Source organism: Clupea harengus, chromosome 18 (genome assembly GCF_900700415.2).
Source record: "Clupea harengus chromosome 18, Ch_v2.0.2, whole genome shotgun sequence".
NCBI lineage: Eukaryota > Metazoa > Chordata > Actinopteri > Clupeiformes > Clupeidae > Clupea > Clupea harengus.
Genome location: NC_045169.1, coordinates 19,410,217 through 19,425,579, shown reverse-complemented (window position 1 = coordinate 19,425,579; position 15,363 = coordinate 19,410,217). Strand labels below are relative to the sequence as shown.

At 44.5% G+C, this 15,363-nt stretch overlaps 1 protein-coding gene across 2 annotated transcripts in view; it reads right to left on the bottom strand.

Moving 5' to 3' along the window:
* zgc:109889 (uncharacterized protein LOC553542 homolog) overlaps positions 1 to 14,299 on the bottom strand; it is a 45,599-nt gene extending 31,300 nt beyond the window's left edge. The window contains exon 1 of one of the 2 annotated variants that reach the window (XM_031584806.2): positions 13,906 to 14,299. The gene's annotated coding sequence lies outside the window, so the exon portion shown is untranslated. The remainder of the gene's footprint in view (positions 1 to 13,905) is intronic. The other variant, XM_031584805.2, reaches the window with a different exon arrangement.
* Between the last annotated feature and the right edge of the window lie 1,064 nt (positions 14,300 to 15,363).

The following is a 15,363-nucleotide window of genomic DNA, read 5'->3' as shown; positions in this document are numbered from 1 at the left end:
GAGATTTTGTAATCCTGCGTACTGAAGCAAGGCTTTCTTTGATCCCACTGTACACCCCCCACACACACACCAGAAATCATCAGTAAGAGAAATCATGTTATACGTGTCCCTCACATCATAAATGTATTAGTATTCAGGCATGGCTTACACCCCCCCCTTATTCCTCAGCACACTGTTGTTTTCTCTCTCTCTCCCTTCCTCTCCCTTTCTTTTTCTCTCTTAGCCAACAACAGTTGTGATCTCACATCGCTAAATACCTTCACATAAAGGTTTGGAAGAACACTGTTCACAATCCAACCTGTTGTCATAATGTGTCAACATGCGTCAGCAAATATAATCCCCTACATGTGTTACCATTCAGTTGTGCTTTTTTTTTAAACAAACAAATCGCAGTCTAATGGCAAAACAGTGCTGGCTTCCGTCTTAAGAGCTACACTGAGGAGAGTGGAGGCAAACTGAATATGGATGTGATTGCTTTCCCAGAGTGTTAATCCAAAAGATTCTGGCGCCGTGACAACAACGAAAGAGCAAAACAAAAACAAGTGTCATCTCGACACACAAAAGAGAGTGGAGAGGCAAGGGGGATCTGTTGCCATGGTTGCCATTGAAGTCAGGATTCTGCCCGATGAAAAAGAGGAAGCTGAGCCATTTTGCATGCAGTTTGAAAGAGGTAGGCAGAGCAGGGCGGGAAGAGAGAGGGAGAGAGAAAGAGAGAGAGACTGACTAACAAACAAACAGACAGAGGGAGAAAGGGAGACTCCTCACGTAGTTATTTATTTACATTTGCTTCAGAAAGAGAAAAGTTGTAGAGCACTGAAGAGTAATACTCATTACGAAGGCATCCTGACAACTTGTAGTGTCCCATTTCTGACAGCTAGGGAGCTTGTTAGGCTTGTCAGTGGGAGATAGAAAGAGAAGAAGATAAAAAACAAGAGCAAGCCACAGAGATAGAGAGAGTGAGAGTGAGCGAGAGCGAGAGAGACAGAGAGAGAGAGAGACAGAGAGACAGAGAGAGAAAGCTAGCGAGAGACAGAGGGAAACGGTTTAGTTTATCAACGCAGTTCTAAAACCCTTTTCAGGTCCACAATAGTTAGTGTCCGAACACACACACACACACACACACACACACACAAACACACACACACACACACTCTCTCTCAGTCCCTCCCTCACATTCTCACACTCACACACTCAGCCGGGGCCTCGTCACACACAATTAAATGTGTTGCCCTCAGCACAATCGCAACAAGTCAACCAGCAAGCCCTGGTCATGTGACCTGTGTCCCCGTTAACCTGACTGTGTGTGTGTACCCAGGGCCGTGTGTGTGTGTGTGTGTGTGTGTGTGTGTGTGTGTGTACCCAGGGCCGTCTGTGTGCGTGTGTGTGTGTGTACCCAGGGCCGTCTGTGTGTGTGTGTGTACCCAGGGCTGTGTGTGTGTGTGTGTGTGCGTGTACCCAGGGCCGTGTGTGTGCGTGTGTGTGTGTGTGTGTTTTGTGTGTGTGTGTGTGTACCTAGGGCCCGGCTCCACACAGCATCAGACCAGCCAAGTTAGACCAGTGCAGGCTGTTCTGTACTGTTCTGTTCTGTTCTTTTCTCTTCTTCTCTCTCTCTCTCTCTCTACTCTGGTCCTTTCCACTCCATCCATCCAGTCCAGTTCAATTTCATTGAGTTCATGTCCATTCAGTGCCACTCCATTCAGCTCCATTCAGCATGCTTGAATTTGTGTTAGGTCTCTGTCAGTTCAAGTCCATTTGTTCATTTCATGCCAATTCATTTAGAGTTCAGCTCAGCTCATTCGTTTCAGATCATGTTTCTTGAACAATGACCACTGGTTCAGTTAAGTGGAACTATGATCAATTCATGTCAGTCTGGTCATTTTCATTAATGTCAACACATGTCTGTTGATTACTTAATTTTTTTTTATAAATATTGACTTTAAAAGGCGCTTAAAAAAACGAAATACTTAAAGGCAAGACAAAAAAATTAGGAAAATACAGCAGGGCAGCCTCTTGAGAATTCTCTAAATTAGTGCCTCACTTAAAGGTACAGTCCGCAATTCTAATCCCATGAACCTTTTGACAAATTCAGCAAATTGCTCCTCACGGTCCTCCACCTGTCCGTAGAAACCCCTCCAGTGTTCGTACACAGCACCGGCTCTGTAAATGGGAAACAAACATAGTAGCTCAGACCGAGCCACAATCAATCACAGCCAATCAACGTGGTTCTTCAGGAGCTCAGAAGGGAGGGGTGTAATTTGATTGGCTGTTGAGCTCCAATATCAACAACCTTTCGCAAAACCGAAACCGAATCACGGACTTCATCTCCAAGGATACCAAATGATGGAGGAGAGTGGCGTGACTGCCAGTGGGACTTTCAGGAGCGCTTGGACTAGGACAGACTGGGTCTGGTTAGGCTACACCACAACAACAGGACTGGTTAGGCTACACCACAACAACAGGACTGGTTAGGCTACACCACAACAACAGGACTGGTTAGGCTACACCACAACAACAGGACTGGTTAGGCTACACCATAACAACAGGACTGGTTAGGCTACACCACAACAACAGGACTGGTTAGGCTACACCACAACAACAGGACCTGTGGGATCTGTAAGGGCTCTGATCTGGTGTCGGACTGTGTAAGAGTATTTTTCACTCTTGCGTGTTGTTTTGGAGAGGAACCACCATAAGAAGCAATTTGTTGTAACAAGATAAGATTTACTGGTAGATACTGACACAATACAACTCGCCCAACAGACAATCAAGTACAGTCAAGCAAGCTGGAGAATGCATTCTGATCTGATACAGGAGATGCTCAAACTTTTAAGGCCTAATCCAGTGATGTCACTCTGGACCCCTGGGCCGCCCATCTATCGATCTTAAGATTGTGAAATACTGTCTTGTCCACTCTGCACATAGTAATAATAACACATGATTCTTGTGGTATTTTCCATTTACAGAACTTCTGCTTTTCATCTGCTGACACATCTTTATCGTCTGAAAACGTTCCCTTATCTGCGCCACAGACTGACCACTTATGATTTCTCTTTTCGCTGCCCTTTGTCACAGCCCTCTGTCCCAGTTTTAACTTGCTCTCTAGTCTGGCTTTACATTTCCCACGTGAATTTAACTTGCTTTCTCTGACTGATTTTTTCATTTAATATACTTCATTTGATACATTTGATAATTCAAATGTATCTTACAACTGCCAGACTGGACTCTAAGTAGGCCTGAAAACACCTGGCCTATTTGGGAGATGATGGAGATGAGTGGAGGAGAGTCCAAATTTAGAGGCCTATATAAAACAAACACACACACACTAGAGATGGGCATAATTAATCGACGATCAATTAATTGATCATTAAGAATTTCCTCGATGAAATTAATTTTTTCATCGATTAAAACTAATGCATGTTCTGTTGCGTAGTGTGCGTGTAATTTATGTATTTTAGGGCTGTCAAAGTTAACACGTTATTCTATGAGATTATTGTGGCCGAGATTAATGCAATAAAATATTTGAACGCAGTTAACGCAACTTTGTTTACTTCCGGTGCGCGTTGACCCAAGGCACGAAACTGCCGCGTGTCTGCAAGTCAGTTAGATAGAAGAGACCGAGACGGTAGTTGAAGATAGAGAGAGCTGAGGGATTGTTGGGCGGAAAGTTTCTGTTTAAGAGGCAAAATGACAGAACAATCGACAAAACTAAAGTTGTATGTAGCATTTGTCAAGCTGAATGTAGCTATTACAGAAGTAGCTCGTCTTTAAGTTATCACCTTAATGCAAAGCACCCGACAGAAAGCTGTCCCAGGTTAGATGGTCGCCAACCCACACTCCACGACTTCTCTAGGAAATTAACTAGACCAGTCCGTGAAAAGGTTACCAACGCTGTAGCAGTTTAGGTTGCCGGTGACTGTCGGCCCATCAACATAGTTGAAGACGGTGGGCTGACTGAGGTGATTCGAATTGCTTCAGGGGACAATTCTTACGATTTACCGTCGAGGGGCACCATTGTGTCTCGCATATATTCCTTGTATGACGGCGAGAGAGCACGAAAAAAATACAATTGAACAACAGTGTCTAAAATACACGCTGTCTGAAGTGATTACTCGTTAATTTATAAGATTTAGTCTTGAGAAGAAAACAAACTTTTAATCACGATGAATCTAGATGAATGAATTTCAAAATGTGAGATTAATTAGTTAGAGAGAAAAAAAAAGTTGTGTTTATGAGCACCGGCTTCTAGCTGTCGGCTCCGCTGCTTAAGAGTACAGCAGCGCATATTTTCAAGTGTAACCATTGAACGGATCCCGTTTAACTGCCACAAGAGTTGTCCATCTTGTAAGTTTAACTGCCACAAGAGTTGTTCATCTTGTAATAAAGATCTCAATGAGGAAACACGCTGTGTTTTTTTTCTATTTTCACTGCATTTTAATATAGCCTATAAATAGTGAATTTTAATATAAAAATATTAATGATTAATCGAAAATCGATCGTTAATTCTCCCGACGATCGATTAAGACAATTTAATCGAATGCCCATCCCTAACACACACACACACACACACACACACGGTGAGACACAGCTGCTAGCATCAGGCCTCACCTCAAAGATACTAATAGCTCATCCTCCTGGATAGATTCATTCTAACTAGACGCCATCCAAAATGCTAATCCAGATTGTGTAGCATCTTCACAAAAGTGTCTTCAAATGTACAATGAAAGAAAATGCCAGCTGTCTCGGAATTGGTAGGCTATTCAATTCCGTAAGGGTCAATTTACTTCCTGAAGGGAAAGCTAGCAAACTTCAGGGAAGATTTCTAAATCTGCCTACGGCATGTTTTATTAATAATGTCATGATAAAATCTCATTTAAATTTAATTTAATTAAAGTTACGTAGTCAAATTATGCTAAGGGAGGCATAACAATCCTTCCCGATGGCAAATGATCCATTGAATTTAATTAAAGTTTTTCCGTTCAAGCAGATGACGAAACGGCAGTGTTGATTACATTTGCAATTACTTTCCCCTGTTGAACATGAAAATGTGATAAAAATGATAACTTTTGTCAAGTGTGTCCACTGAACCACTTTCATGAATAAGAGTGACATTATGCTTATCTTGCAGAAAACCATGTTCAGGGAAGTGGAGACTCACATTATTCACCCAACTTCATAGGAGGAAGCTAAGCTAACTCAGTTCAAAGAAGCTAGGCTAAGTACTACGTCACTGTTTCCGTATCAGCCATTGGGCGCCCTTGCCCTAACCTGAGAGCTTATAGGCTTAAATGATAGCTATGTGTTACCAGTGAATCACTTCTGAATGCTCAGATTAAGGCTAAGGCTGATATTAGTATGATGAGGCCAATTATCCATAAGTGGGGGGGAAAACTTTCTCAAAAGCCTTTCAAAGTCATTTCATCTATATCTTTACCAGAATACATCATTATGAGTTATCTACAGTGAAACACAGGACACAGACACCCCAGGAAAGACTAGCGGTCTGTCTGTGGATGAGTGAGTAGGCTTCGGCAGATTTGCCTTGAGGACGTGACAGGAGAAAAATCTGGGACACTTGTGAGATGGGAATCTTTATCAGAACAGGGAATGGAAAGGATGTCCAGATTCTCCATAGGATAGCGCAGAGCAGAAACACCCCAGCGTAGACCAGCATTCTGGGAGTGGGTGTGGCAGTGGGGGCTTTGTCAGATTTGCCTTGAGGATGTGACAGGTGAAATATCTGGGACACGCATGAGATGTGTGTGTGTGTGTGTGTGTGTGTGTGTGTGTGTGTGTGTCACAGGAGCGGTGAATGTGTCGGCGCGCATGAGATGTGTGTGTGTGTGTCACAGAAGCGTTGAATGTGTCAGCGCACTGTGGCACAGCCTGAAATGCCAGGAAGGACTCCCGCACCGAGTACACACAAAGACAAATGAAGACTGGACATGATTTTTTTTTGGAAATGTCTATATTTTCTTTACATTTGCAGGGTATAATACAGACCAACACTGGAAACACTGGACCGCCACAGTAAATACTGACGTCTGCTAACCCTCATAATGACGAGACTAAAGATAACCACACCTTACTGTAGGCTATGTAGCTCAAATATTTAAGAATGACTCTTAAGTGAAGGCTATTACCACCAAATCACCTTCAAGTGCGTGGAGAAAAGATGGTCTGATTCTCTATAATTAGAATGAGGAGAAAGAGGGAAGCGCTCTGTGTGAAGCAGAAGGGTTTAACTCACATACCGACCGCTGTCACCCGAACAGGAGGGGCCTTGGTGTGGTTCTGTGGTTGGTTGTGCCACGGCTCTGCGGTGGAGAAAGCTTGAGGTTTAAGCTCTCTTTTAATGTGTCATTACACCGACTGTAGAGATACCAGTGCTTGTCTTGTGAAGAGACAGTCATTTAAGTGATGGTCCGTTTGATAAACTCCTTTTGTACAGTTATCAGTTCGTAGCGGCGGAAATTCCATCTAGTCTTTGAAAAGCAGCTATGCTTCTCAACAGTTGAAGGACCTAATGAAAGCTTGAAACACCAAGATGAGGGTATAAACCATCTTTACAGTCTGGCCAACGCTCCCGCAGCTTAAGTGGTACAGAAAGTGATCCCAGGGGTGGACTGACAGAATAGTCCAGGCTTGGTGTTATTGGACCTGGTTTATGTGGCGTGACCGAGTGCTGCCAGGTCCATGGTCTAGGTTTAGGCTAATATTCTTCACTAGTTAAAATATATTGCTTTCAATGTCACATGATTGCCATGTTTGCACTCACTAGGATATAATTCCTCCACAAAGACGTGAGATGTGTGAACTGTTTTGCCTACGGGCCGTAGCTACTTCTAGTCCTGCTGTGTGTGTGTGTGGGGGGGCGTGTGTGTGTGTGTGTGTGTGTGTGTGTGTGTGTGTGTGTGTTTTAGCCAGTGTTTCTGACAGACCCGGGGGGGGGGAGGGGGTTTCCAAGTACATGCTTACCTGGTTAAGTGTTAACACAGAGTAGGTGGTAAACCTCCTAATAGAGGAGCCCTATGACTTCATTCTCCCAGCACAACAGCCCAGCCCTTCTGTCCAGTGAAGACCCAGGGCATCAGCACAACCCTTCTGTCCAGTGAAGACCCAGGGCATCAGCACAAGGTGACCCGACTCAGTCTTACATTCCAACACTAGGCTGACCTCTCTTCTATTCAGTGAGACTATCTATACATCTGACTTCTGTCTTGGACTTTTCTCAGGGGTGCAAACTCATCAGGGATGAAAAAGGTGACAACGATGCGAACCCCCTAGGAGGGTCCGGGGCATGCTCCCCGCGGGAATATATTTTATATATAACAACATTTTGCACATTTTAAAGTTCAATGCATCAATCTGGTGCACTTAGACAACAAAATTATGAGGCTAGATCTATGAATAACTTTGTTGTAAACTATTTTGTGCTCTGATAACAGTTTCATCATAAACATTCCTGTGTTGAATGTTGCACGGGCACAGGCCAACCCAACCACCCACCCCAATACCCTCCCGACCACCCACTCCAGTCCACTTCACCAAAGCACATTACGTCACAGATCTCCAGCAGGTATTAAGCAAAAAAAAGGGCCAACTATAGGAACAGAAAATCAACAGAGGCTGCATCAGGCATGGCCTAGCTTCTCCGTGTTCTTGAAAAACTGTGACAGTGGGAACACATTCTTTTCCTTTTACATTACTTTTTGAGTCTAGCTTGTCAGGACAAGGCCCATTTGCACCTGACTCCTAGTTGAGCCACAGTAATGGCATCCTCCTCCTAAAATTCTCTCATTCTGAAACCCAACTGAAATAGGAGAGTGGTAAGTTTGTTCAGTTGCAGTGAAGCGCCCGGTAGTAGAAAACGGGTCATACACATACCTCATGAAAATTAAAAGTCATCATGTAAAGTAAAAAACAAATAATGATAAAATAAATATTAATATGTATCTACTGATATTTGCTTTAATTAAAAAAATTTGTATGATTCCGATCATTTTTATAATCAAAATCGCTGAATTTGACCATGTCCTGTTCAAACAGAGAGGCGACTCCCGAGGTGAGGCAGCGACGAGCTGCGCCTCATCTCAGATTGTGCAATCCCTCACACACTGGGTTGAGCGCATGACTTTTGCTTTCTCATTGTTTGTCATCACTGAAATATTTGTAGACACTTTTATTATATGTCGTTTGTATCCATATAATAGGTAATGTAATGTATTTCACGTATGTGAAGAAGCTATTTAGTCTTGCTGATCTGTCATAAGACCACAGTGAAAAAGCACATAGGTGAGGCAAACCTAACCTCTGCCTCAATGAAGGGGGCGTGCGATAGCCTGGAAAATGGACTTCCAATCCAGTGAAGTGATAGATAAATACATAATGGGAGACCAATGCCAGAGCTAAAAGGTTTGCTTCAAACGACAGGACAGAAGATAACTTTAGTAGCTAAACTCCGGACCAAACTCGGCTGACGGCCATGTCTTTTAAGTAAATGTAAATTTTTCGGCGTTTTCACGTTTAGATTTTTCAAAAGTTACCGAGAAAAAGATACTGTACTATCCGATAACACCGTTATTGTAACCAGCAAAAATAGTTAATGTGATTTGCGAGGCGTCTGTCAGCCAACTGTCTGACATTAGCACGTTAGCCTACGTTAGATAGTATAACGTTCTTGCAGCGTACCAACGTCACACGTTACCGTAAATGCCATACTAAAAAGGCCGCTCGAAACCAACGCTTTCACCCGAAAGACATGTCTTGTAATACACCTGTCTATTACGGCATCGAGGCAGAAGACCCGAAATAAAAAGCGTGCCTGTCATGGTGACATGGAGTTGGCCAAACGAACAAGCTTGAAAAAAATATTCATGACAGCTTGCGTTCGCAGATTACTTGGAGGACCCCCCCCCCCTAAAAATATTTGTATTGCAGATCTACACGAATCACACAAATTACCTATTTGGGATCAAAAACGGCGAATTTCGCCGAAAGGTGACGAGTTTGCACCCCTGTTTCTGTTAGGGAGGCATTTCTGCAGCAGTTTGCAGTAGTAGATATGGTCTCTGGTTCATTCAAAGCCATATTAGTGACGGTGTCAGTTTTCATAGACTTCACAGCAAGCAGCATGAAATGAAGGGCTGTTAAAGTTTACAAAGGGCTGTTTAGAGCCTGATTCCTTCAGCACCAGACCTCAACTACAGTATCTATTGCTCACTCATACACATTTAGCTGAAATATGAACAAGTGGCATCAGTACAGGATGAAAATAAAGAACGTGTTAAATGAATGATTAATGATGTTAAACTAGAGACAACAACCCCATTAGCTTCTCTTATCTACGTCAACATTGCTTTGACTGACGTGTGTTTCGCTGCGGGATAAAGCCATCAACCAGCTCCGAAGGGCAGCGATCAACACGACCACACAGAATACATTAAACTCTATTGACTCGGACAAACACAGAAGTGGCAGTACAGGTTCAAAGACAGGCCAGTGAGAGGCCAAAGAGGGAAGAGAAACACGCTTATGCACATCATCATCCTCATGAGATAATCATTAGCATCATAACCTATTGCTCTCATGTCCATGGCCTTCACTGTGGATTAATCATATTCATCTCGGCTCTAAATCGGCCAACTAAGCTTTGACGGACAAGCGGCGTGACATTAACCTGTGCCCCCTTCCCATGCTCTGGCGCCCGACAATGACATTATAACACCACACCAAGACCGATGACGGCATGAGGCAACAGGCGATCGATACGGCAATATCAATAACCACGCGGCGATACCCACAGGTCCAGAAAAACCATAGGCCTCGTGGGGTCGTCGCCCTGACAACGCTTGATTGATCGCTTGGATCGGTTCCAAATGCTGCTGTGTCAGTCTAAACGCCCTGAGGTGGGGTTGGCTGGTGATGAGTGTGAGTGTGTGAGTGTGAGTGTGTGTGTGTGTGTGTGTGTGTGTGTGTGTGTGTGTGTGTGTGTGTGTGTGTGTGTGTGTGTGTGTGTGTGTGTGTGTTTGTGTGGGTGTGTGCCTGTGAGTAAGTGAGTGTGAAAGTGAATGTGTGTGTGTGCTAGTGAGTGTGAAAGTGAGTGATTGAGAGAGAGTGTGTGTGTGCCCTTCACTTATTACATTTCGATAACTAGCTGCTTTAGGGGGAGCTAAGCCTGTTATCGGATGGCAGGTTGACAGAGAAGTGGGTATCTGTGAAGGGGATGAGGGAGAGGGTAAGAGAGGGATGAGGGAGAGGGTAAGAGAGGGATGGAGGGAGAGAGAGAGAGAATAAGGGAATGTGTGAGAGACTGGCTGTGGCAGAAGGGGTCGTTGAATGTGTGTTCACTAACATGTGTGTGTGTGTGCACAAGTGAGAGTGTGCTTAGTGAGTAGTGAGTGGGTGAAGAAGTGAGTAAATTACCCTCCACACCCCAGGAAGACTTTGTGGGAACAATTTTTAAAGGAACAGTTTGTTTACCATAGACACTACATGGACTGTATTGTAACTGTAACAGAACATTCCATAGACTGTAACGGTCAGTCATTTCATGGGAACAGCCCTTTTAACACAGAGCATTTCAACCATGTTACAGACAGAAACTATTTGACAATTTATGGGAATGAGTCTATAATGATTAGTCATTTTATAGGAAAAGGTTCCTCTAGTATTAACGGTGCCTGTCATTCCATGGGATCCATTTGCTTTACCCCACACTGTAATGGTCAGCAATTGTAGGACTGCAGTCCTCTCTCACAGAGGGGAACAGTCCTGTGTTCAGACTGCAGTCTCTCTCTACTGTGTTCAGACTGCAGTCCTCTCTCACAGAGGGGACAGTCCTGTTCAGACTGCAGTCCTCTCTCACAGAGGGGACCGTCCTGTGTTCAGACTGCAGGGACAGTTCTGTGTTCAGACTGCAGGGACAGTCCTGTTCAGACTGCAGTCCTCTCTCATAGAGGGGAACAGTCCTGTGTTCAGACTGCAGGGACAGTTCTGTGTTCAGACTGCAGTCTCTCTCTACTGTGTTCAGACTGCAGTCCTCTCTCTACTGTGTTCAGACTGTACAGTGCTGAGACATGGAGTCACAGGATCACTGTAATGTATTGGGTTTCAAAAGACTGGCCCGCTTGCAGTTTTTTTTCTTTTCTGCCCAAACAAAAAGGTTGAAACAAAAGACCCAGCCTCATGCCAACCGGCCTGGAAGAGAGCAAAATAGGAAAAACAGTCAGTGGGCTTCTTCCATTCTATTCTTTTCTCTCTTTCTTTCTTTCTTTCTTTCTTTCTGTCTGTCTGTCTGTCTGTCTTTCTTTCTTTCTTATCTCCGGCAGTGTTAAGTAGGTAGATGAATCAAGTACTAAAAGTTTTCACAAGAAATGCAGAGATTCGAAGGTGGCCAACCTGTAGAAGTAAAAGGCAGACATAGCACCACAGGGACCCTCCCCTTAAATGAGAGTTGCAGAGTGGAAACTTGTTTGACCTTGTGTAACCTTTATGTCTGGCGGGCTGTGTGTGTGTGTGTGTGTGGGGGGGGGGGGGGGGGGGATTGAGTAACCCAGAGGGAAGACCTCCACTTTGTGTTAAAGCACTGAACCCAGCTGGCAGGGGTCAAGGTTCCGAGGGGCAGAGTTCCAGAACACGGAAAATACGGACAGAACACCTCTCTGGAATAGTCATCACGGAGAGGACGGATGTGAGAATAGAGATCAACAGGGAGAACATTCTCACCAAGAGACCAAACAGACCAAAACAGAGCAGGCTGTGGAAGGGCCTGACTTTGCTCACAAAGAAGACAGGGAGATGTAGCTAATTAGCCACCGCATCATAAGAAGACAGGAAGACGTAGCTAATTAACCACCGCATCATAAGCAGCTTTCAAACACATACAGTATGAGGACAAAACCTTTCACAAATCGGTGGGAAGAAAAAGTCAGCATCATGACCATACAGCTTTGCATAATTTGGAAGAGCAGGTCAAAAAAAGCCAACGCATACAAATTAGACTTCACTTTTTCCTGCTCAGACACACAATGCTAACGCTAAGCGGAATGCACAGCGGATGATGCCACAGTCACACACGCAGGAGATGTGAATTCTCTCACCCACTTGGAGAGGGGGGGATCATAGCAGCGTTTTAATTGAGATGTCCAAAACACACCCAGGCCTGGTTTAACACCGCAAGGAGTAGTCACTGAAGTAGTCACTGAAGCGTCACTGAAGCGTGGAGGCGCACGTCTGAACCCTGCCTGTCCACCCACCCGCCAACTCAATTAGCCTTGGAATGACGCGTTAAATAACACGCCACTTCCCTGACACTTCTCTCACACACACACCACACACACACACACACACACACACACACACACACACACACACACTCACACACACACACAAACACACACACACACTCTCACACACACACACACACTCTCACTCACACACACACACTCACACACACACACACACACACACACACACACACACACACACACAAACACACACACTCTAACACACACGCACACACACACCACACACACACACACACAAACACACACCTGCCCTCTGGCACCCTTTTGTCAAGAGTACGACAGGTTCAATGGCTCTGCAAGGTCAAGGTTACTAGGGGCCACACAAGGGGCAACATCAAATGCCAGTGATTCCATGACACTAAAGCACTGCTCATTGTCTCAACTCTAGCGCTGTCATAGAGAACACTTTTGGCTATTTCAATGGATTTAAATTATTTAGTGTGTGTGTGTGTGGGGGGGGGGGGGGGGGGCTCTTACACTCTACTGTTTTTGGAGAACTGGGGGGGCATTTAGAAAGACAGTGTTGTTGTTTAGGAGCATGTCTTGAACTGGGGGGCATTTAGAAAGACAGTGTTGTTGTTTAGGAGCATGTCTTGCCCGTCCCCTTTGTGTTGGGGGGTCTTTGTTGTACTCAGAGGTATGGGGGGTGAGGGTTGCTTCTGTACACGAGGCTGCCTTCAGGGGGTGGGCGGTGTTTACCCCCTACCCACACCCCCCTCCGTTTGAACAACGTGTCGGCATCATGAGTGTACGTGCTCATTTCTTAATAATCAATTAAATTAAATCAAATAATAATTTACACATAAATTGAAGAGGACAATATCAATAGATCATGCACGTAATTGCAAAACTTCTGTACTTCTTGATGACTGCGAGGGAGCAAAGATGCAGAAAAACAACACTGTAAGCTATTATACACTCCAAAACATTGTAGTATTAACATAATTTGGAATTAGACCCCGTCCATACACAAATAAACAACAGACAAAATACCTCACGGACCCTTTACACCCTGATTAAAAGCCCCTTGGATTTAATGAATGTCACCGGTTAAAGGGTCAACCTGACTGTCACATTTAACAACAGCGTGTCACAATTACCGGAGTCAACAAACGGTAAACTTGGGCACGAGGGTAGGCCCAAACCTGACATCGCTTTTCCATTTGAGCATCCGCTAGAACACTCGCCCCCCGCTCGCTCGCTCGCTCGCTCTCCCGCAGACACCAGTCACGGGGTGCCTTGTTTGCAAGGCTTGTCAAAGCGTACCCCGCCCGTGAAACGGCAAATGCAAAATGATACGCGCGCTGTCAAACAAATCACAGAATCTCTCCGCAACATTAGCCCACCGCACCAATGCGATAATGAACTTGCTACACATCAAGGATACCACCCGTTCACTCGCTTATGAAGATGTATACAAATGTCATTCACCTCAAATGCGCAATGACGCTTTTTTTCGAACAGCTAGCCTACATTGCACGGTGCTTGTGTGTTTTCATCGCGTTGTTTTGTACCGTACAGAAAAGAACGACATATGTTGCTATCCGCTTGCTTGTTTAGCTGCAAGCACTGATCAGATTATAAACCGATTTTGGCTTACCTGTATTCGCAGACGTAGACGCCTCCTCTCTTCTTTTGCGGCTGGGGGCTTGTGTTGGGTTTACATATCTCTGACTCCCAACTAATGAGAATCACATGAACTAGGGCTGCCGCCGAAATCCAGAAATCTGTGTCCGCTGGCTACCTCGCATGTGTGTTTCCTTGGCAGCATCGACTCTTCAGCGAGAGAGGGAGGGAGCGAGAGAGCAGCAACAACGCAGCGTATTGCGCAGGCGCGGCTAGTCCATCCCAGACCACTGCCACACCGAGGGAGCAGACACACGCAGCGGCAGCAGCAGCAGCAGCAGCAGCAGCAGTGCGGAAATGATGGAAGAATTTTCCGTAACTGGGTCGAGGACAAGAACGGTTTCACGACATCCCAGCTAAATTTCACAGGCAAAGCCGCATCAGACCGCCCGCTCAGATATAAATGCTTTGAAATGATGCTCAGCAATACTGTCTGTGGGCCACACAGTTTTCCTAGAATACCTCTATGTTTCGTCTACCTACGCCGCTCTTGCGCCCTCTGGGAAAAGGGAAATTCAATACCGTTAGCCTAAAAAATCCTGAAGTGTAAATTCACTACTAATTCTTTCCGGCATACTGAGCCTTTTGTAAAAGGTGCAATAGCCACTACCGTTTTATATTTCTCTTTATATAAAGAGTGAAGTAAGGCATTGATTCAAAGGCGACTGAAAGGGGTTCAGCGTTGGCTCCCTCGCATCAGAATTCAGCCTAACGCTGGCGCACATTTAGCTGGCATTGTGTTCAATAGATGTTGCGTCCCTCTTGGAAGTCAGTCTGTGATTTCTCATTAGGATGAGTGTAATCAGGTTTGCAAAAAACTTCGCCTCACCAGTGTAAATTCACTAGTCCACAATTTCAGTATTATCTCAGGCATATTAATTGTGTTACATTTTTGTAAAAGGTGCAATAGCCTGTGTAGTTTTAGTTCTCGAATTATTTGTATAGACCAACCGACTTGACAGATGCAACCTCACCAGTTCAAATGATAGTATATCAATTATATATGAATTATATAAATGTACAATAGAAGGCCTTATTACGGGCAATCCTTTTGTGAATTATGCAAAGAAACAAAGAACAAGAAACACTATTTTTCAGAATGTCTGCAAAGTAAACTTTTCAGCGCAGACGTATTTTTACCACAAAAACAAACCTTCTCATTGCATCACTAGGTTGCAGTACTGAGAGTCTATTTTCTTCGGTTGTTTCCGCAACCCTTGCAGTTTTAATGGAAACCGGATTTCAAAAGGGGAAGAAGCATGCGGCGGGGAGAATCGATGCCCCACTTGAAGATGCCCATGTAACCATAGTAACCGCTGTTCATCCATTTTCTATTAACTAGCCACTAGGTGGCAGTGTAGGACAGTATTTCGAATTAAAACCACATTATTCGAGTCAGTTGTCAGTTATGGTGCGTAAATGACTTTTGAAC